Raw genomic sequence first — 22,406 nt, 5'->3', positions numbered from 1 at the left:
GGCTCATGGCAGGTGGGTGGTTGATATTATCTTTTCTTATGGGTTTGGATCTGGTGACAATTGGGGAAGGTGAAGGTATTCTCATCCATTTCAATGGTTTCCAGTGATCGGTTTAGGTTATAATTTAGAAAAAAGGAGTTTTGCGAGTGGGGACTGTAGTTCACATGGTTTGGGTTACCATTAAGGACCTTGACATGGCACAGTGTATGTATCTCCTTTGATATTTATCGTGAAGAGAGGAAGATATCGTGGAGGTTAAAAATAATGCCCAAAGGTTTTCGAGGCATTGTGATAATGTTTCTTAGCTTGTTAAAGGAGTGGTAGAGTGATCTTCCATTGAGATCGACTGTGAAGTCAGAAAGTAGGACTTTGATGGTATAGATTCAATGTTTTAAAATACATAGCCTCGTAAGCAGAAGTTGATTAAGGTTGCGACACAAGTATAATGTTTGGTTTTATGGGTGGACGTGTTCTAGGACAGGGTGGAAATCCTCAATCAACATGATCTAGTCGATAGGTGGGATTTTACTAAGATGTTTGGGGAATATTTTAAGCGATGGATCAATAAAAGTTGGGAACCAATTCTCATATAGAATCTAAAGGTCAATATCTTACTCAATGGGTGGTTTTTCTTTCATTTTCTTAGCATAGAGGATGGAGAGAAAATTGTACAACTTCCTTGGTTTAGCATTAGTGTGTTTATACCTCTCCAGAGGTGGACTGTGGGTTTTAACCCCCTAAATGAATTCCTGCATCATAAAATATTATGGATGAAGCTTCTTAGAATTCCTTTGGAAATCTGGTCTAAATAGGCTATAATGGAAATTGCTAACAAGATTGGACTTTTTTTTGTTGAGGAGGTGTGTTTGGGAAAGTTGGACAAGAGGGTAGCATGGGCATTGGTTGAAGTGGACTTTAATGGATGTTTTATGGAGTAGATAGACTTATATTTTGGGGATTTTTCCATCAGACGGACCATGAATTTATGGTGTGTCCCATTTATATGCCTTGGGTGTCATGAAATTGGTCATCTAATCACGGTCTTCCCGAAGCTACTCAATTCCAGTAGAATGTTTCAATCAAGGAACTATGACAATGATGTGGATTCCATTAGTTTTATACAAAATGGAAAGCTCAATGATCCAGAATCCTATGTCTTAATGGTTTCGAGTACTCAATTATATGATCATACCTTCTCTTGAAGATAGTCCTCTGAAGCATAATGATGTACGAGCTTCTGATGTCTTGGATTCAAATAAATACAATATTCAATTAAATCATGGAAATAAACTTCCTCAGATATTTATTAATCTTATTTTTCAGCATATCTATAAGTGATCCTCCTAGACCTACTATGTTTCTCGTCCTCACATTCTAGTCATGTTTAACTTAGCTCCCATTCACAAAGACTCTCCTTCCATCATCCACGTCTTGGGCAGGGAGGATGAACCGTCTAGTACTTCTAGTCATCTAGATCCTCTATCCTCTAGTATCAAATTTGGGTATTTTATGGGTAACCTCTCTTCTCTGGTCTAAGAAGACCCTAAAATTTGTTTATTAGCCCTCAACGAATAGATCATCCTCGAGGCACTATCTATCAAAAAATATTTCTTCACAAGGATGATGGTATTGTTAGACACAACTATAAAAGGAATGTCACTATGACAAAGAAGACATGTACTCAATTTAAGAAGGTTTCAATCTTTACATCAGTATCCTCAGACCTTCATTAATATTTTCAATCCACCATGGGTTTTTCTCTCTCCCCTCCACTAGAAGTTCTATATGCCTCTTCTGTTATGGAAGATTATGAACTCATTGTTTCTCGGGACCTTAGAGAGTCTATTACTGATGACTTACAACCTTTATGATATTTTTGTCTTTTAATGTGAGGGGGTTGTGTTCTACCTCAAAAATAAGATCTATTCGTAGTATTATAACTATATGTAATATGAAATTAGTCCTTTGTCAAGAGACTATGTTAGATAAATAAAATGCGTGGGAATTTTAATTGAAAATATGCTCCGAGTGGAATGTATGTGCTTTGAGTGCAACAAGGCATTGGAGTGGTTTGGTGACTATTTGGGATCCAATAATCCTTAATCTTCGAGCTTATAACTCATGTGTAGGGATAATCCTATCTAGTTTCTCGATAGGTTCTAATATCCTTTGCACATCATCAAAATTTATGCACCTTACTCAGATAGAAAGTGTTTATGTATTAGCTAGATAATAGTGGTGTGATGGAGTTAAGTTCATTAATTGTGGAAGGAGACATTAATATGATGATGGAATTCGATGAGGTCTGAGTATCCGATTGTAAGAGGGATAAGCGGGGAGGATTTTTTAAGGCTTTTTTTGCACAAAATGTATTACAAGACATTGCCACTTGCCCAAAGAGGCCTACACTTTTGAATGGTCGGTTAAGAGATCAAGGATATCCAAGAGGGTGGAAAGTTTTATTTTTATATTGGATCTGATAGGTAGATTGGATATCTTACATTCATGGATATATAATTCTTCCATATCTGACCACGATTTGATTTTCCTTGAGTGGATCGAGGTTAATGAGCATAAATCATATCCTTTTAAATTTAACCATTCATGGTTAAAAGAAAAGGAATTTTATGCTTTAGTTTGACCCTCGTGAAGTAAACCTATGAGAGTCTTGATGCAATTTGGTATGGAGGTTATCAATTACAAATTAAAATTATTGAAGCAAGATGTTAGGCTCTATGCATTGTTATGGAGTTGTTTTCTTTATACAATGATCAATGCTTTGAAGAATCCAATAGATCCAAAATATTTTGAGAGAGGCCACGAAAAATAATATTTTGTTTCTTGAAGAGAGAGAGAGGGATAAATTCTAATGTTTCAATAGGAGCAGAAACTAAAGATCCAAGCCATTTTGGTTTTAGGAGGAGACAAAAGTACACTTTCACAAACAAGCATCTAAAAGGAAAAAGGAAAATAGAATTTGGAACATTAGGTATGAACTCAGGAATCTATACACAACACAAAAGGATATTCAATGTGAGGCACTGTCATTCTTTATTGACCATTTTAGAGAGCTAGAAGGAGAAAATTTTGAAAAGCAAATGTATTTCATCAACTTATTTCCTAAAATGTTAGATTTAGAAGAAAATATACATTTGGCCTGAACCATATCCATGGAAGAATTGACAGTTGTCCTAAAATCTTTGGCTAGGGAAAAAAACCCTGGACTAGATGGATTGTTTGCATAAATTTTTTTACATTTTCTAGATATCATGGATAAATATTTGTTAGTAGTGGAACAATAATATTGGCGCCTATGCTTGATTAGACGTCCATCAATGCCACTTTTATAGCTCTTATTCCCAAAGTGACTAGCCCTTTTTTTTTTTTACTTTAGGCTGATATCTTTATGCAATGTGATATATAAAATGATTTCAAAAATGATTTCAAGTCAGATCAAAACCTCATTATCTAAACATATTAATTCAGGACAATTTAGCTTCTTAGATAATAGAAAAATATAAGATGTTGTGGAAAAATTCAAGAATATTTACATTCTATTAAAACCCATAAGTTGGAGGTGTGTCTTTTAAGGATCAACTTCGTAATAGCTTCTGACAGTGTGGACTAGGATTTCTTGCAGTTGATTCTACACAAGATCGATTTTGGAGCCATGGTCATTGGATGGATTATGGTCTGTATTTCTTCTATGAAATACATTGTCATCATCAATGGACATAAAATGTTTTAGTAAGGCTTTAACTGTCAAGAACTTATGGAGAATTTTCCAGGGTCAAGCTATTTCACAATAGGCTATTAAAGATAGATATCTAAAAAATAGGTAGATTGAGGAATGGATTAAAGATGGGGGCTCCAAAGAAGAAGGTAGCATCTTATATATGGAGAAGCATGATGATAAACAAACACTTGCTACTAGAAAATTTGATATGGGAGGTTGGAAGAGGGGATATGATAGAAATTCCACACGATGCTATCAAAGGAGTGGAGAGAATACATACTCTTTCTATTCCCATCCTGGAGCATTTACATAACAAAAGGCTTTGTTTTATGGACCACATATATTCTGACGAAGGATCTTCCTCTGTTACAGGTTATTGGCTTAATGCATATGAACTTTAATTTCTAGAGGATCTATCAGTGGAATGGGAATGTTTCACAACAAAATTAAGTCTAGCAGTTTTAGAACTGATCGAGAAAGAAGAAAAACTCTCATGTGAAAGTGTTATGTATAATGAGTATATATTCATTAAATAGACTTATAAGAATATTTCTTAGGGATATAACCAAGATGATAATTCTTTTTGGTTTCATAAGACATGGAAATGGGATATACCTCTCAAATTAAAATGTTTAATGTGGCTGGTGATCCAAAATAAGATTTTAACTTGGGATAATCACCATAAAAGGGGCTTTCAGACTCGTGACAAATCCTCTTTATGCAAAGGGGATATAGAAGATGTGGAACATCTATTTCTGACATGTCCTTTTGTGATCTCAGTATGGAGTGGGCTGTTTCAAACACTTAAAATACATGCATTACGTGGCTTCCATTGAGATATGTATTACATAGTGTTTTGAAGGTTTCAAGACATATCGTTCCCTGCATTTCTATAGTTTATAGGGCATATAGAGAAAGCATGAATGATTTTTTTTTGAAATAGAATGAGATACTAGAGGCATCTGTTTAAATATCTCTACATAATTTACGGAGATAGGGCCAATGAAGGTAGAATAACCTAGAAGACATTTTGAACTTAGGGAACTATGGTCACACTTTCCTCTTATTTTTATTTTTTTTATTTTTTTTTATGGATCATCCACTAACATGGTTTGCAAAAGTGGGGTACATTTAGTTTCTTAGTTGGAAAGTGCCTTCCATTTTAGTTGGTGTAGTGGCACAAGGTCAGATAATAAGTTGATCTAATCACACTTTGGGGGGCTCTTCTATGTGGTAACTCGATTGAAATTGAAAATTTCGCTGTGTTCAAAGATTACAAGGTGATTTTAGATTGGGTATAGTCGAGAAAATATTTGGACCACCTTCCCTTACCTTTTGGATGCAACACATAAGATCTATGATGAAGAATTTTAAAAGACTAGCCTTTAATCATGTCTATAGAGAGAAAAGTCAAGTGCCATATCTCCTATCAAAGAAGGGATGAAACTATGTGCCAGGGAGGTTTGTCTACTCATCTTTTGACAAAGGAATCATTTTCAGCTCAGGGAATTTAACTTATAAAGGGATGCCCTTGATTTTTTTCCCTCATTTGGTTTATTTGTCATCAATGCATGACAATTTACATATATCATGATATGTTTTTGTCATTTTTAAATTAAATATATTATATTTTTCATCATGAATAACTTTAAGATCACATACGAATATTCTGTTGTGAAGACTAATATAAGAGAATATTGTTATTGTCACAAATAAAAAAAACCTACAATTTACAATAGTAAGATACTTATAAATTTAGACATTTCTTTTTGAGATCTCATATGTGACTCACTAATGAAAAAACATGAGCAATGAAATACCATAATATGTATCTACTTTTTATTAATGGAAATATTTTTTTTCCTTATGGAAAGAAGGAAATATAATATATCTAAATATTTTTAGCTTTTAACCTCTCTTAATAATTGATTAATCCTAATTAAAAAAAAAAAACCGAATAACAATGGATAACGTCCAATTCCAATTCCAATCGACTAGTGCATAGGAACTCATTCAATATTGTTGTGAACCACACCATGTAGTTACATGGAGTAGTCCCACCCAAATGTATACCTTCGATTGAGACCCACACTAGGATCCGAATCTAAATTTTCACAAATTAATTAATTGAGACACTAAACATCCAATGCTACAGTATACCACACCGTCAAAATAATCAGCAACTTCTGCAATCTAATATTCACCGTAATTGGTAGCCAGATAAGTCAAGAGATGGCATCATCACTTGTGTCAAATCCCCATACATTTGATTCATTAAACACGCTAAGTTTCCTCCATTCGAATCCCTCAGGTTGTTCTTGAGTTTTGATTCGGAATGTCAGTTGTGAGAAACCAAACTTCTTATGATTGGACCTCCAACATCAATAATTGATTATCAATACTCGCACTAGGAATGTAAATTTCAAATTGGGCTATGAATACCTGATTTTATACCCCCACTGCAGACAAATATATAGCAAATTAGAGATCTTATTTGGTGAAATTTATATGTAATGGGGGTTAATTTCAAATTTGTGACAGAGGAAACTTTAGGAGCCATAGGGGGGATCGTCAACTTTACCATATTCTATTACTTAGATACATGTAAGATACATACGAGGAAGAGTTTCATGCCAGGGGCCAACTAAAATACTGGTTTGTAGCTCCAACGCGTATTTTCCTTAGAATTATTCTGGGTCGTTTATTTTTTTTGGAATGGGTTTTGTAGAATTTGGTATATAACAAATGTGTTTCCTTAGAAATCATTTGGGTTGAGTAATAATTAATTTGAAATATGTTTTTTGTGTTGGGTTGAAATTTGGGTCACTAGATCCTTAGGTTAGTGTGCTTAAAATTGTTGGGGTTGATCCTCTTGTAAGGATGCGTTGAATCTAGATGGTATATTGGGTACATTGAATATGGATACTAAATTTGACCCATATAAACCCTGCATATCTTGAATCCATGCAATATTCGACATTCAATTGTTAGAGATAGGTGCAACCCCAATGTGCATATAATACCTTGGTTTAGATGGTTCTATGCCAATAATAAGTCATTTCGCTTTTAAGATTAAAGATTGGCTGAGATTGAAATGCATCCAACCTATATATTTTGTTAATTATCCAAATGGATGGTTTTTGATCTAGGATTTATTGTCCCACTCTGGAATTTGTGTGTTTACTTTGGTTTTGAGTCTGAAAAAGAATTGTCTAGTTGTTTTTCTTTGGTACATGATTAATAGGTCCATGGATTCACCACATTATTTTTGAGTTGTCGAATTGCAGGGATTAAAAGTAACTCCATGCTAATTAGGCACTTATATTCTCACCATGTCTTAAGAGGGTGACATTGTTTCCTTAAAGTTTTTGGACCATCATAGCCTATCTGTCTAACATTTTATGCATAATAGTCATAGTAAACTATGGTACTTTCCAAATCACCCAATCCAAAAGCATCCAATAAATTGTTTCACTATGGAAGAGAATATCTATTTTAGGAATTAGGTCCTTGAACACCCTGACTACTATATTTTACTCTATGTTGGCAAAGGATAGGGCTTAAAGATAGCTCCATGTTTACCAGGAACCTAAATTTTTAGTGTGCCTTAACAATATTTTGTTGGTTCCTTATGATGTTTTGGTCATCATTGTTTATCTACCTAAGATTTTTCTCTAAATGGTCATTGTGATTATGTGAATTCATTGAATTACCCTCCCCAAGGAGATCCAACAGATAGTCTCACCATGGAAAATGATGCATCCTTTTTAGGAAATTGGTCCTTGAACCCCCTAATTTAAATCAATAATATCACTCAAATTGAGTGCCTTAGGTCCACAAGTGTGCATTCTAGGTGAATTCATTGCTCAGAGTAGTTGTGGTGGACAAACTGAATATAGTATTTTACTATTTTGGATAAATAATAGATGTTATAACTTTTGAATTTTCAAATGTATGAGGTTTTCTTCAAAGCTAGTGGCTTATAAAATAATAATTTAGTTATTTATATATTTTGGAAAAACCCCAATACTTATATATCACTGAAAAGGATGTTATTGTCATCTCTCCAAAGGTTGCATGCTAAGCTATCATTACATCAAAATAGCCTAGTCCCTACCTACCCCTATGCAAGTGCGGCCTATGTGAAATTTAGCTCACCTATCTACCTTGTTGTGGTCTTTTCTCAAGACAATCAATTGAGCAGAACATTGAATAATTGTAGAATCCAAAATCAATAACTTATTAATTCTAGCTCTCCTTTCTTTGGGAAAATATTCAAAATTCTTGTCACATCTAGTTTGCCATAAGAAATGGAGGGAAATCGTCTTGATTATCTGCGAGACACTCCAGAACAAATTATGGTGGTACAAGGAGTTATTGTGAAGAACCAAGAAATGATTTATTAACATTGTTTGTTTGTCTTGACCTGCAATTATTTTTGTTTGCATCTTTTATTTAGTTGTGTTTAGTGTATTTAGTCAGATGGATCAATTAATAGTAATTTTTGGTATGAGAGACATAAGTATTCATTGCCTATGTTTGGGGACAAATTATAATATAGTTCTCCACCATTTGAGCGAAAGTTGCAAAATATTTTATAGTAATATTGTTTAGACAATCTGATAACATTATTTTCTATCACCTATAATAGGAATCAATAGATGAATATGATAAGGATTGGTTTAGTTATAATGTTATGAGCTTTTCCGTTTTTCTATTGATGATTACATTTTGACCTTGTCGAGGTTTGTTTCTTTGGCACATCTTTGTTTTCATTACCTATTATGATTTCTCAATGTTGAATGTTGTTGTTGAAATTTTTGCATACACTATGTTGTTAAGGTTTTGGAATTCACCTTAGTTTGAAATATTTTAATGATTCCATCTAATTGTAAGTAAATAGGATTTTTCATCCTATTATTTGAGGATTATGAGGGGTATTAGATAAATTATGTCTTCTTCCTTACCATAAGCTTGTAGAATAGTCATGCATGAATAAATCTAGAACCCACACTGTAAACATGAGTCATTTTTACCGTAGTATGCAATTTCTCTTATGGAAATGAATTTTCAATGAAGCTACACTTTTTACTGATTCTCATTATATTTTGTGCTTGAATGTGTAGACATCTATCTCATGTATTGTGTGAGGCCGTTTCCACTAGGAAAATTCATTCTTTGTGTCAGGGCCTTGGAACCAAAAATTTACAACCATTCATATCCCAATTTATTTCTTTCATAGATATAGTTACTTTAAGGTATTTTACTTGAAACAAAGTAGGAACAAGTATATGTGAACAAAGGAGAATTTGGTTGTAGTTGCTGTAGCTAGAGCTTGTACAACTATGGTAACACAAGTAAAGCTCCCTTTCTTCCCATGTTGTCCTTGTGATTTGGATTTTGTAGCCAAAATTGGTATTTTGACTTGTACATTTCTTATGAAAATTTATACATCAAAAATTTGCTTGTGGTGGTTTATTTTGTTTTGTTAAGCCACTGGACATAATTTCTGATTGGATGCAAACAAGCACATTTGGAAAATCAAAGGCACTTTGCCAAACTCTTATTGATAGTTCATGGAAATAGGAATTCGATGGACTTGGTGTGTCCTTACTCATGACATCAAATCTTGCTATACAGGTACTATTAGCACCACATTGTCTATTCAGTTTATGAGTTAAATCTTTCCATTTTGAATTTTTATATCCTTTATCAATTATATTTTACATGTTTAGCTCTCATTGATATGTTCTTTCTATGCTAATGTTTTGTTTTATTTCTTAATTGGTATGCTTAAATTCATATTGAAACTAAACTATGGAAAATATATAAATCCAGAAAAAAAACCCTTTAACTATATGTCACCATGATCAAAATGAGAGACTCATTATAGGTTGAACATCACTTTAGGATTATATAGCATTAAACCAACACCTATGAGCAATTGCAGATGGAGCTTAACAAAATACTAAAATTTTGTTGTATATTAAGTCAATTTCCTTTTTTTTTTTTTTTGTAAGTCAGATTTTTGTATTAAAAGGAAAATATGATACAAAACAGCTACGACTGCAGCCAACGGGCCGTAGAACATCAGGCCAAGCGTCCCAAGACTAAAAAGAATGGACAACACACCACACAGGGTGGCATAGAACCAAAAGACCTGAGAAAAGAGACAGGTAAACAAGTAGGATCTGTTACAGATCCCTGCAGACCAAATGGCACGCCGGAAAGGATAGAAAATCCACCTCGGCTGCCAAGAGAAGAGAGAACGAGAACAGAGCTGAAAAGAAAGAAACCAAAAGAAGAGGGAGCAGGATCCAAACCAAAGATTTCACACAGCGAGGGTGGAGTCATTTGGTCGACCTTTTTTCCCTTTCTTTTTACCGACTTTGACCCAACCATTTGGACACTGCTGGTCTAGCACGATTTGTAGACTGCGCTGGGCTGAAGGCGAGAGCTCCTTGTCTGAGTCCGAAGGAGAAGACTCATGAGTTCGTTTCTGAGATATGGGCGGGACAGTTGCTTCTTCGTGACAATCCGAAGGAGTAACCTGTTCTGGTATTTCGTCCATGACTTCCTCATCATCCTCCTCGTCCTCTTCATCTGAGCTAGAACTGACATCCATTGGGGGGGGATCATGAGGTTTCCAACTTTTGGATTTTGGCTTGGAGTTAGCTTTCTTTTTTGGGAATGGCATTGAAGGACATGAGCTTTGAAGGTGCCCTGTAAGATGACAATTTCGGCAGCGGAAGGCTGTATTCTCGAAATCCAGGGGTTGAGTCCAGTGGAAATCACCTATTTTGAGAATGATCTGATCAGGCAGTCCTTTGCTTATGTCTATTTCTGCGCAAATTCTAGCGAAGGTATAAATTCCTTTTAGCCCTCTTGCTGCGTCTGTGTCGAGGTAGCGGCCTAAGGTGTTGCCGATAGCTTCAAATACCACAAAGTTCCATAAGTGCGCTGGAAGGTTAGGAAGTCTGACCCAGATGGGGAGCTTGGTGATGACTGCTGTGGCTGGATCGAACTCTGGGAACCACGGGGTGAGGAATAGACCCGCAGAGTTCCAAAACCAGGGGCCTTCAGTTAAGACTCTTTGGTAGTCCTCACTATCAGCAAACACTGTTATAAAGAAGCCTTTTGAACAGAGAAGAACCTTGCACTTGTTGGTCCAGTTAGCGTGAATCCATTGATACAGATCTGCTGTGCGGGGCCAGAGACCATTGAACCTGCAGATGATGCCAAACTCAGCAAATATCTGGTGTTGCTTATCCAGCAAGGGATGTGTTATTTCAATGGATGGGGTTTCCTCCAGCTTGTCCACTAAGAAGGGTTTAGGGGCATGAGTTGGAGAAGCTTTTTCCTTGGGTTTCTGAGCATGGACAACATCTTTATAGGAGAAAGCAGCAGCAGAAGAAGACTGACCAACAGCTCCTCCTCTAAGACGAAGGGATAACGTGATGGAAGCATTTCTTTGAATATTATAACAAGACAGGGGACAGGAATCCTCCAGTTGTTTACCTTCAAAAAGGAGACGCTGAAAGGTTGTTGGAACACCCATTTTACTTTCCAGGAATAGCTTAAGGTTCTGCACTAGATCTGAGGATCTCACCCATTGCAGCAAAGATTTACCAGAAAGGAGTACGATCAGGATCTGAAATGGTTCTGAGATTTCTGTTTTCTGCTTGCCGCTGTGACCCTGATTGCAGAGAGGCCTGGTGCACGCATATCTGTCCGATGGCACACTCTGTACTGGTTCTGTTGGTCTCTGTACAGAAGAGCATTCACAAAATCTCTCAGCATTTATCTTGCTTGGGCGAGCAGCACTCCTGCAACTCCCGGTTGTTAGATCTGAAAGATCATGCTCAGGCCAAATCTCCACTGAGCCTTGTAAGTTCTGCCGGACACCTACTACCTTTCCAGCACATTCCTTTTGGGCTAAAATGTAAACCAGGCCCCTGTTTAGAGAAAAATCTGGGTTGGGCATTTTGTCAAACACTTGCCCCGCAACCTTAGAGGTTCCTGACTAAAGAGGTTTTTGAAGCTGGTAATGGAATTCCAAGCTCCTAAGCATACCCACTCTCCATCTCCTTTCTCTATGGACCCTGATGGTCGCAATAACAACAACAACAGGGACTGCAATCGTCGAATCTGGACAGAATCGAATGAACAGATCTGCCCTTATGCACTGGATGGCTCTTCCCAGGGAATCGCCTGCCGCTTTTTCCTTCAACCTCCTCGAGGCATAGTCTCTCAAATGTTTCCCGCAATGATCCGCAATGGCTTTCTCCGGAAGCCCCTTCGAACCGGCGTGAGCCTGCAAGTCAAAAGTATCGGCGAACAAGGAGGAAGCATGCTGAATCCACCATGGATCGCGCCCTGTAGCGTGTGCAGTTTTGCCCTTGTCGTCAGACAGCATAACGAGCCAGGAGGCCACGAAACCAGCAGCTCCCGTTACACAGACCGTGGTTCCCTTGCAGTCCTAACCATTAACAATCGTTGCCGCCATTTTCAGAAGGTCTCGGCTCGTCTAGAAATCGCAACCGAATGAATTCAGCACTAAAAAAAAATGACTATACTCCTAAGTCAATTTCCTTTCAATATTGGGGTTCGAAACAATTTATTTTCCCATTGACATGAATTTTCTTAGAACCATGTAGTAAATATTGTGTTATCTATGGGAAACATTTTTGAAAATAACATTAAATAATGCAATGTATTGAACCAATATTTGATCTATACTTCATTTGACTTAACTATGTCTTCCCATGCTAGTCTCTCTTTTAATGGTTTAATTTATCAAAGATAATGTTTTTTTGATCAGTTGGTTCATATCCTTTGTCATATTTCCTACCTTGTTTTACTCTTACCATCTTGTCCATAGTACCCGATTGCACTCTATCGATAGGTACAATAGTAGTAAGGTTGTACTTTTTACAATTCCATACAACAACAATAATGGCAACAATTTGTCATGGTTCATGTTCAAATTATAGTATGACAGAGGTGTTTTTATGTAGGAGAGTAGAGGGTATATTTCTAGTTTTGTTACACTTAGCTAATTTCAGATTGAATGTTGTTTAATATTTAACAATTCCACTTTTGGTTTAGCTCAGTTCAATTTGTAGTTCAGATTCTGTTCATTTCAGTTCTCCATGCATGAAATAATATTTGGAGGTCATAGAGCCCTATTTAAGTAGAGAACTTTTTCATGGTAAGGTTCCAATCTAGGTAGGGGGCACAGTTCTCAAGGAATGGGACACATCCTTTTATTTTTCTTCTAGTTGATATGCACATACCTAGCACACTTATCCATCCAACTAGGGTACACTAGATGATTAAACCTGGACTAGGGTTTGAATGAGTCACCTTGAGTGCTTCATGCATGTGACCAAATATTATGTATTTCTTCTCATCTTCCTCTTCTATAAAGGAGACGTAGGACACATTGCCATTTGGTTATTTGTTTTTTGGTTTTGAGGTATCACAGTGTATTTTTTTTCTATGCATTCAATAGAAGATAGATGTGATTGAGAGTTTAGATCCTTGTACATGCTCTTATTATTTTTCTATAGTGTGTTTTTGTAGATTCTAGTATACCCATCAAGGGCTTTTAATTACCTAGGATTTTAGGATTATTATTTTAGTTCAAAATTTACTTACTATTGTCTAGATTACATGGTATCATAGAAAATTCACTAAAACTAATAGGAAGTCGTGCATGGATAGGATTGCAACTTGTTAGATGGAGTTGTTGAAGGGTTTCAAAGGCGAGATGCTTGAGCTTTGGTAAGTGAAGCAGAATTCAACTGTAAAGGTTTTGGAACATGGGGTGTGATGTATCGATTGCTCTAAAGATTGGAGTGATGTTTTTCATGTTTATGAAAGGTGGCCCCCACCTATAAGAGGTTGTGGGCTTGATTCTTAGTTGTCGATATTTTTTCATGTTTGTTTGAAGAGTTGTAATCATGAGTAGTGAAGGTATTTAGGATTGTTACAAGTTGGAGGGAACCTCCAACTCTATATCATTATAGTTTAGGCTACAACATCCCTTGGAAGGGTTGAAGTGTGGTACCTCATGGAGAAGGAGGTCGTACATTCCACAGATACCAACGTGTTTGATGAGCATGATTAGAAATTGGTCTAACTGGAATGAATAGTTTTGAATTTGGTGAAGGGTAATCTAATCACTTTCATTTAGAGAAGAAGATGGATAGGGAAATTAATATTGACTTGATTACATTATATTTTCGTGAAGGAATCATCCATTACCTAGATGGGAAACACAGCTATAGTAGCTAGCTATCTGATAAAGATCAAGGAGTTTCTCTTGGTGACAAGGTATAATATAATGGACTAAGTTGGATTAGTTTAAATGGATTTGATCTATCTTGGCACCATTTTTTATAGTATGTATGTGCTCATGGGAAGCTACCCTCAGTCAAAAGCTCTTGGGATGCATTTATCGAGGAGGAAATGAGAATGGAAATGGATTCACCTACTAATGAGGATGTACCAGAGCTAGCCCTGATCAGGAGGGTGAGGAGAGGAGGAAATAAAATAGGATCTGTGAAGGATTAGAATAAGAAGGAAGATTGAAGCTATTCTAACCAACAGTAGAGGAATTTGAGCCATATCAAGTGAAATAAGCAAGGTCATTATGGTTCTCAGTATCTTGAGAAGTAGGGGAAGGGAAAACAACAATAACAATAAAATAATTTGCAAGAAGTACAGAAGCTTCAATTATGGATGGACAGTATGCTTCTTAGTGTTCTAAGAAGAAGGGTAAGGGTAACCAACAACATCGATAGAAATAGTTTGCAGGAAGTCCATAAGGTTCAAGTGCATAAAAGTTCATTAACATGTGTGGTGCAATCTTTTCCATGGTATCATGCATTTCCACCAACACATTGTCGAGATTTGTGTCCTTTACACATGCAAAGGACGGTGACACCTATGCAAAGGACAATGAAACCTATGCAAAGGTTTATGTTCAAACTATATGAATACCTAGTTACAAACTTCTTATGATCATAATAGAAAGGAATTCTTATGAACAATATTGAAGAGTTGCCTTGAGCCACCATGACGAGAAGTCTGATTTTATTATGTGCATATCTCCTTAAAACGGTGTAAAGAAGTTATATTTTGGTATACTAGAAGGAAAAATGGAGAAAAAAATGAGGCTCAACATGTAATATTCAAGAGGTATGTATAATCTCTTGCTATCATATCTAAAAAATTGGGCATATATTGAAGTCCATTCCATGTTCTGTTGCAATTAATGACTACTAAGTTCATCTAAATCTTATATGACTACTTTGCATGAATTCGTGCTACAATTCATTTGCTTCTTGTCCTTAAGACAAATACATAATGAATATGTCAAGTGATTTATCCTCTCCTTACATATTTAGGCTAAAGTTTTAATAAACTCCATCTCATATATAGAAGGCTCGTCAATGGTATTTCTAGTGTTTGTAGTTAACACTTTATCTTACATGTAGAACTTGTAATTTGAAAGGTGATGGGTCCTTATGACTTTGGCTATTGAAGCATTTAGGGTTTGTAAAACCTAGCGAAGGTGTGAATAAGAAAAAACCTAAGGACATAACCCTATGGATAATCATTTCCACTAAAAGAAGAATTTGTAGTTTTTGCAAGAATGATATTATATCATGTTGATGATAAGGATATGACAAGTTGTCCCTTATTCTTCACATTTAGATGTAGAATATGTCAAAATAGAGATAGTGGAGCTCACCCATTTTGTCTCTAGTTTGGACTGACATGTGTACACATTCTTAGGGATGACCTATATCTTTCAATGAATAATGTGTAATATGTAGAAAAATAGACCTTTTACAACATTTTATTAAATGCGGGCTTTCATGGAATTTGAATTTTAACTTGAATACACACATACACACACAATTTTGGGAATAGGCTCTAATATGTCCACTACCTTGATTTCATCAACGCCATGATTTAAATATGTTATAAATCTAGAAGTAGATTTAATTTGGATACTTGTTGATGGATGCATCACCTAAATATCCATCTGAGGTTTGTCTGCAAAGATTCCACCATGTGATAAAAAAATGTTAAGGTGTTTCAAATTATAAACAAATGATATGAGTCTAATGCGCTAGTAGTTGGATCCAAATAATAGACAAATTATTAGAGTTTGAAGTGGTTTAATACTTTTCACTTCAAGTAGAAAGTATTGAATTCAAATCCGTAGACCGACGATAATTCAAAAATTCTCAAAGCCAACAGGTTTCTATTGTTTTCATTATTGCCAAACCCTAGGGTGCCAAATATGCCTTATTTAGATGAGTATACCTTACGACTTCTAATCAATTTTTTATGCCTTTGGGAAAAAGTAAAAAGTGCAGTCCACATGACGTACATGATGCTATCTACATTTAGGAAAATGAAAGCAAATAACTCCACACCAAATCCAAGTATATTTACAACACTTGCACACATAATTAGCCTACATGATTTGGAAATTACCTCTTAAATGATCCTTAATAACCTACAAGACATTTATTAGAAGCATATGTTTAGATGTGAGTAGAATTCGTCTTACATGTAAATTTAGTGAAGGATGCATGATTCTCCTTCCTAGATATTGCACATTTTAATATCATTTAAACAAAAACATTATAAAGGTAGCCAAGGTACCACCCAAACTTGTAACATAATATTACCTATTCTATAGGTGCAATGCAAGAAGCATCATAAGATCAACATCAACAAAATCATGATAAAAATATGTCGTGTTTAGATTTCCCCTATATCTTGTGAGAAAACAAACAACTACAGCTACCCAACATTCAATACATTCAAACTTGGGCAAAAAATGATCTGTATAGGATGGATACACGAACATGCAAGAGGATCTTATATTCAAAATATGCATAGTCATGCCATCACAACTGATAAGTAATGTTGTGTCAGGATTTAAATTCCAAGGAGAGCTCCTTTGACATATGATTGCTATGTCAATATTTCTTGTTGTAGTCAGCCATTCCCCAAAATCATACAACATTTCTCAATCTAAACACATCTAAATAACAACCTTAACCATCCATTGTAATCATTTAAATGTTGGAATTATGCTCCAAGAGACCACATTTTCCTACAGATCATATCTAACTTGTATATGACAATGCACTCTCAACTATATGAGGAGTATAAGAGTATGTAAGGGATTTCTTCAATTCTTCATGGTGTGTGTGTGTGTGTATTAATAATGGAAATATTAAATAAAGATTATGTTATAAACAGAAATGTCATATAACCACAAGAAGACTAATTGATAGCCCATAACACAATTATGGTGTCTTAGCCTTGTTCATCTTTAAAGAAATTTCTATTAATTGAATATATACATACATACATATATATATATATATATATATATATATATATATATATTTCTTAATCATGGCAGTATGGTATAAATCTTCTGTTATAAACAACAATGGTATATAGCCACAAGAAGTCTAATTGACAGCCTGCAGAGCAATGATGGTATCTTAGTCTTGTTCATCTTTAAAGAAATTGCTTTGAATTGAATATTAAGTTCAAAGAGTCTATTGAAATTTGAAAAAAATGTGTATTCCCATCACTGACATACGTATTGGTATTCCTAAACTAAGAAACTAAACACCCTCACTTGGTATTTAGAGATTAGTGAGAAAATGAGTTGCACTCGTAAATGCATTGAATATAGAAGCAAAGGAGAAATCAGCTAAGAGTCCTCATATGAATTCAAGGCACTTTGATGATGGAGTTACTAAACCAAGGTACACAGAGGTACAATAACATTATGATATTCATGAAGACATGATAATAAGATTATGGTGCTTTCATTCTATTTTGGAATTATGTGATTTTCGCTAACAAAGTAGAGAAGAATTACAAGTGCAACCTATTATCTAAATGATAATATTTGTGCAGAAAATAGCTTTGGATTGGTATACTCACAAATAGGTAGCAGTTGGATCAACAAGGGGAATTATATATGTGCATCACCAATGTGACCCCTAGATAATTCATTGTGATGTGGAAGTAGAAAACATATTACTAAATGAATATTTTGAAGCCATCGTGGGAGACTTTGGATTGGAAAAGCTTTTAGACCAAAGGGATTCACATATCACTATTGTTATTTGTGGTATTGTGGAGCACATAGCGCTATAATACCTTTCAATAGGACAATGATTAGGGAAAACTAATGTATTTCGTATAGAGGATATATTACTATTGTTACACTATATTATTTAATTATTCAAAGGTTTTTATCTGTGCAAAGAGAATTTTGAGATCAACCTTCGCCATGATTGTTGGTTGTTTCTTTAGTGATTTTTTTTACTATGTATCATATGGTTTTAGGGTTTCATTGCAACCTTAGGGATTATCATGAAACAACTTTATTATTTTAGAGAAGTTATGAAATAGGTCTCCCAATAGATTGAATCTATAACTATTTTAGGTACATTTTCCAGGGGTATTTTCAACTACAACATGATAGTTTTAGTTCTTCTACCATATAAGCACTTTTAGCAATAAATACTTGTCCCAAAGCATATTATGTTATAACATATATTCACTAATAAACAAACATCTCTTCATTACATATATAGTTAAAGATATATTTGTTGGCCTTTATGATTCCTATTAATATTGATTTTGTATTAGAGTTTCAAAAATAAATTAGAATTATATAATGTGTATTCGAGTTTGAAAAATACATAGGATGTCACATGTAATCTATTATGAAACCAACTCACAAAAATATAGAAAATAAAGATCAACACCTTCGAAATCGGCCTCTTCGAGGGGGCAGCCTCCTTTACATTACTCAAATGAACAATTCTTGGATGATACAAATAATAAGACCTCCTTTCTATATATAGGAGTCTAAGGGGTCATAATATAATCAGAGTTGACATAACAATAATAATGTAAGGACACAATAATAACAATATGGGGACTACATGGTCTCAACAATATAATAAGGGGATTGTAATAATAACAATAAGTGGTTACACTAGTAGTATAGGGAGCTAACATGCCCCTCTCCTTCAAAAAGTGTTGTCCTCAACGCTTGCGTAGTTCTTGATGCTTCTTTATAAATTCTTGTCCTCCAATGTGGAATCTTTAGTGGGTAAGTTCTTCCACTTGATGAGATACTCTGAAATTGATCTGTTTCATAGCTGTCGATTTCTTGGTTCTGTGGTTGCTTCAGGTTCCAATATCACTTTTCCTTCATTGTCAAGTTCTCATGATACTATTTGAACTGGGATATTCTACAACTTTTGAATGAGTTTCCACTCCTTTGGGCATATGAATATCTGTAAGGCGTGATGTTTGGAGGAACACTTCCTTGAATCAAATGGATATCATGATCATGATCACGAATAGGTAGGAGGCCATTGGGAGTCTTAAATACCTTGGAATGAGTGTCCAAAATGTTTTGGAGATTTTTAGAAATACACGATTTCGATGTGCGATCCTCTAGTGAGCATAACTGTGCAATTACGCCCCATTGTTCTTTATTTAGAAGCTTTGTCATGCTGTTAGAGTTGATTATCTTTCCCAGTTTCCCTTCGATGCCCCTCAATTCAACTTCCTTTCCTTCCAAAAAAAATTTCAAAGGAAAGTTCTTGAAAATTAAAAGCTATCCTACCCAAAGAGTGTAGCCATTGGACTCCTAATAAAACATTAGCACCACCCATTGGAATGGAAAGCATTGGGCTATTCAATACATATTATCCCATGGATAGATTGATATTGTGGCAGTTTCTAGAGAAATTTATGGTTCCTCAACTTGAAAACATCACTTGACACTTCAATGTTGGATATAGGAAGCAATTAAATTACTTGGCTATCTTACAATGAATAAAATTATGGCTACTCCCCAAATCAATCAAAACTATTACCTTTTTCTTCTTGATATGTCCTTCTATCCTGATAGTTCAAGGAGTGGTAATTTCTTCCAATGCATTACAAGATATTATTGGATTCATTTCTTGATTCTCGATGTGATATTTCACTTCTTGAACATTTTTCTTCTTGATATGTCCTTCTATATTGATAGTTTGAGGAGTGGTAATTTTGGCCAATGCATTACAAGATATGGTCAAATTTATTTATTCTTTCTTGATGCGATCTTTCACTTCTTGAACCTTTTTCTTCTTGATATGTCCTTCTATCTTGAGAGTTTGAGGAGCGGTAATTATTTCCAATGATTTACAAGAACTGGTTGGATTTATTTATTCTATCTCTAGGGTGGGTTCCTGGTGTATATCCACTTCTTTTGATGTTTCTTGATCCTTTTCTTCCTCCTCTTCATAATCTATGTAAAATAATTTCTTCTCAGCACACTTATGGCCTTTAGTGTATTTTCTATCACAATTATAACAAAGACCTTTTTCTATTTTTTCTTCAAATGTTGTGGTGTAAGCCTTGTAGGTTGTGGAAGGATAGGAGAAAAAACACTTCCATAGTTATAGTCGTGAGTGGTGGGATTCCTTGTTTCCATAATTTCTCTTTGCATTTTTCTTGCCAACCTAAAGTCCTTCTCTAATGAAACAGGTTCCCAAAGATGAACCTCGTGTTGAAGGTTATCCTTTAAATTCCCTATGAAGACATCAACCATTTTATTCTCTGGAATATCATTTACCCTTATATCCAATTTTGAGGTCTTCAATGTGTTGTAGCATTGAATCCTTTTGTTTGAGATTTATCAATTTGCTATGGGTATTTCTCTATGTATCCTCATAATGTATTATCGTTTCCTTCGTGAAGATTGACCACGTGACAAGTGGTTTACGAGAAAAAAGCCCTTTATACCATAAAAATTGATTTGATCCTAAATAATTAGATGCAATACATACCTTTTGTAACAATGGTACACCATGTAGATCAAAATATTTCTCCATCTCTAGTATCTAATTTACCAGATCCTTGCCATCAAACTTCCTCATCTCGCTTTTACTTGATTTTAGGAGCTCGATCTTGAAATGACGGTAACTCTGTACTTTCAGATATCTAAGTTCCGAAGTTGTAGTTTGCAATAGCCCTCTGAGTCATCTTTCTAACTCGACAAGTCTGATCACAACTGGATTCTTGAAGAAATATTTATTCCCAATCTCCCGTGATGACCTAATTATAGACTAGTTCTATAGAGTTAAATTGTACGATGAACCATGTATCATTGCTTCAATATTAGGTTCTGAAAATTATACCCAAACAAGATACAGTCCGTCCTCTTTCTATAACTTCTTATAAAAATTCAATCTGATGCTCAGAATGAAAGTTATGACGTGACCTATTTGGAATGTAATTCGGGCGTCTACAAAAACCCTAACTTCCTTAGATTATATCTCAAAAAATATAGTGATACAAGAATTGAAATTCAGGATCGAGGTTCAGATTGACTTCTTCTAAAATGTTTTTTTTTTTTTTAAGCTTCTGAAACTTCATAGCAAAAGCGTTATAGCGAAAAATCCATGATGACATGTTCTGGATGAAATTCTGGAGCTTGCCAAAACCCTAGCTTCCTGAGACCATGTCTCCCAATATATAGCGAGAAAAGATCTGAAATTTGGATCCGAGGTTCATCATGATTTCGTCCCAAGTGGGTTTTTTTCACTTTTGATAGATCGCAGAAAAAGTGTTATAGCGAAAATTCCATAATGAGCTATTTGGAGCAGCGAAACCCTAGAATCCAAAGGTGTGATACCAAATGTTAGGAAACCAGCTCACAAAATGATAGAAAATAAAGATCAACACCTTAGAATGCAGCCTCTTCGAGGGGGAATCCTCCTTTACATTACACAAATAAAAAATTCTTGGATGATACAGATGACAAGACCTCCTTTCTATATATAGGATTCTAAGGGGTCATAACATAATCAGAGTTGACATAACAATAATAATGTAAGGGCACAATAATAACTATAGTGGGCTTCTATGGGGCACAATAATAGCAATATAGGGACTACATGGGCACAACAATATAATAAGGGGATTGTAATAATAACAATAAGGGGTTACACTAGTAGTATAGGGACCTAACATAATCCTAAGGCTCAACTTCCCTAATGACTAGGCGGCCTTAAAACTCTACTAGTGGTTTTTGCACTAAATGTAGGCATAATTGATTGATAAAAATGGGATCTTAGAGAGACTTATGTGGAAGTCATCTGTAAGGAGAAACCAAATTTATAATTACAAATTTGACATAAGTGCACTCTAACAAGACTAAAAATTAAACAAAGTCTTTCGGTAGAAATCACATGATAGAATGTTTTGGCTGACACCTTTTGAACCAACAAGTGTGGTTCATCATGAGGACCAGATGAAGAGGCAGACCATGGCAAAGGCTTAAATAGAGAGCAATGTAGAGACATAATTTCAAGTAACGACTATATTTGAACAATAATTTTTAAATTATAATATTAATTTATTAATATATTAAAAACAAATATTATTAAGTAACGACTATATTAAATAGTTAGTTTTTGAAAAAAATATTTAAATAATGATATTATTTCATTAATTTATTAAATATATTGATAGGTAATGGCTATATTAAACGGCTAATTTTTAAAAAATAATATTTAAATTAATTTATTAAAACCAAATATTACTA

At 34.9% G+C, this 22,406-nt stretch overlaps 1 pseudogene; it reads left to right on the top strand.

Annotated features, from left to right (window-relative positions):
- The first annotated feature begins 6,249 nt into the window (after nt 1-6,249).
- Nucleotides 6,250-9,850, top strand: LOC149168950 (peroxisomal adenine nucleotide carrier 1-like; annotated as a pseudogene).
- The last annotated feature ends 12,556 nt before the right edge of the window (nt 9,851-22,406 follow it).

The sequence above is a fragment of the Pinus tabuliformis genome, chromosome 4_2 (assembly GCF_031772625.1).
Source record: "Pinus tabuliformis cultivar Carrire ecotype Pingquan chromosome 4_2, CPIR1, whole genome shotgun sequence".
NCBI lineage: Eukaryota > Viridiplantae > Streptophyta > Pinopsida > Pinales > Pinaceae > Pinus > Pinus tabuliformis.
Note: the sequence above shows the minus strand (reverse complement) of the source record. Positions and strands in the feature narration are given on the sequence as shown.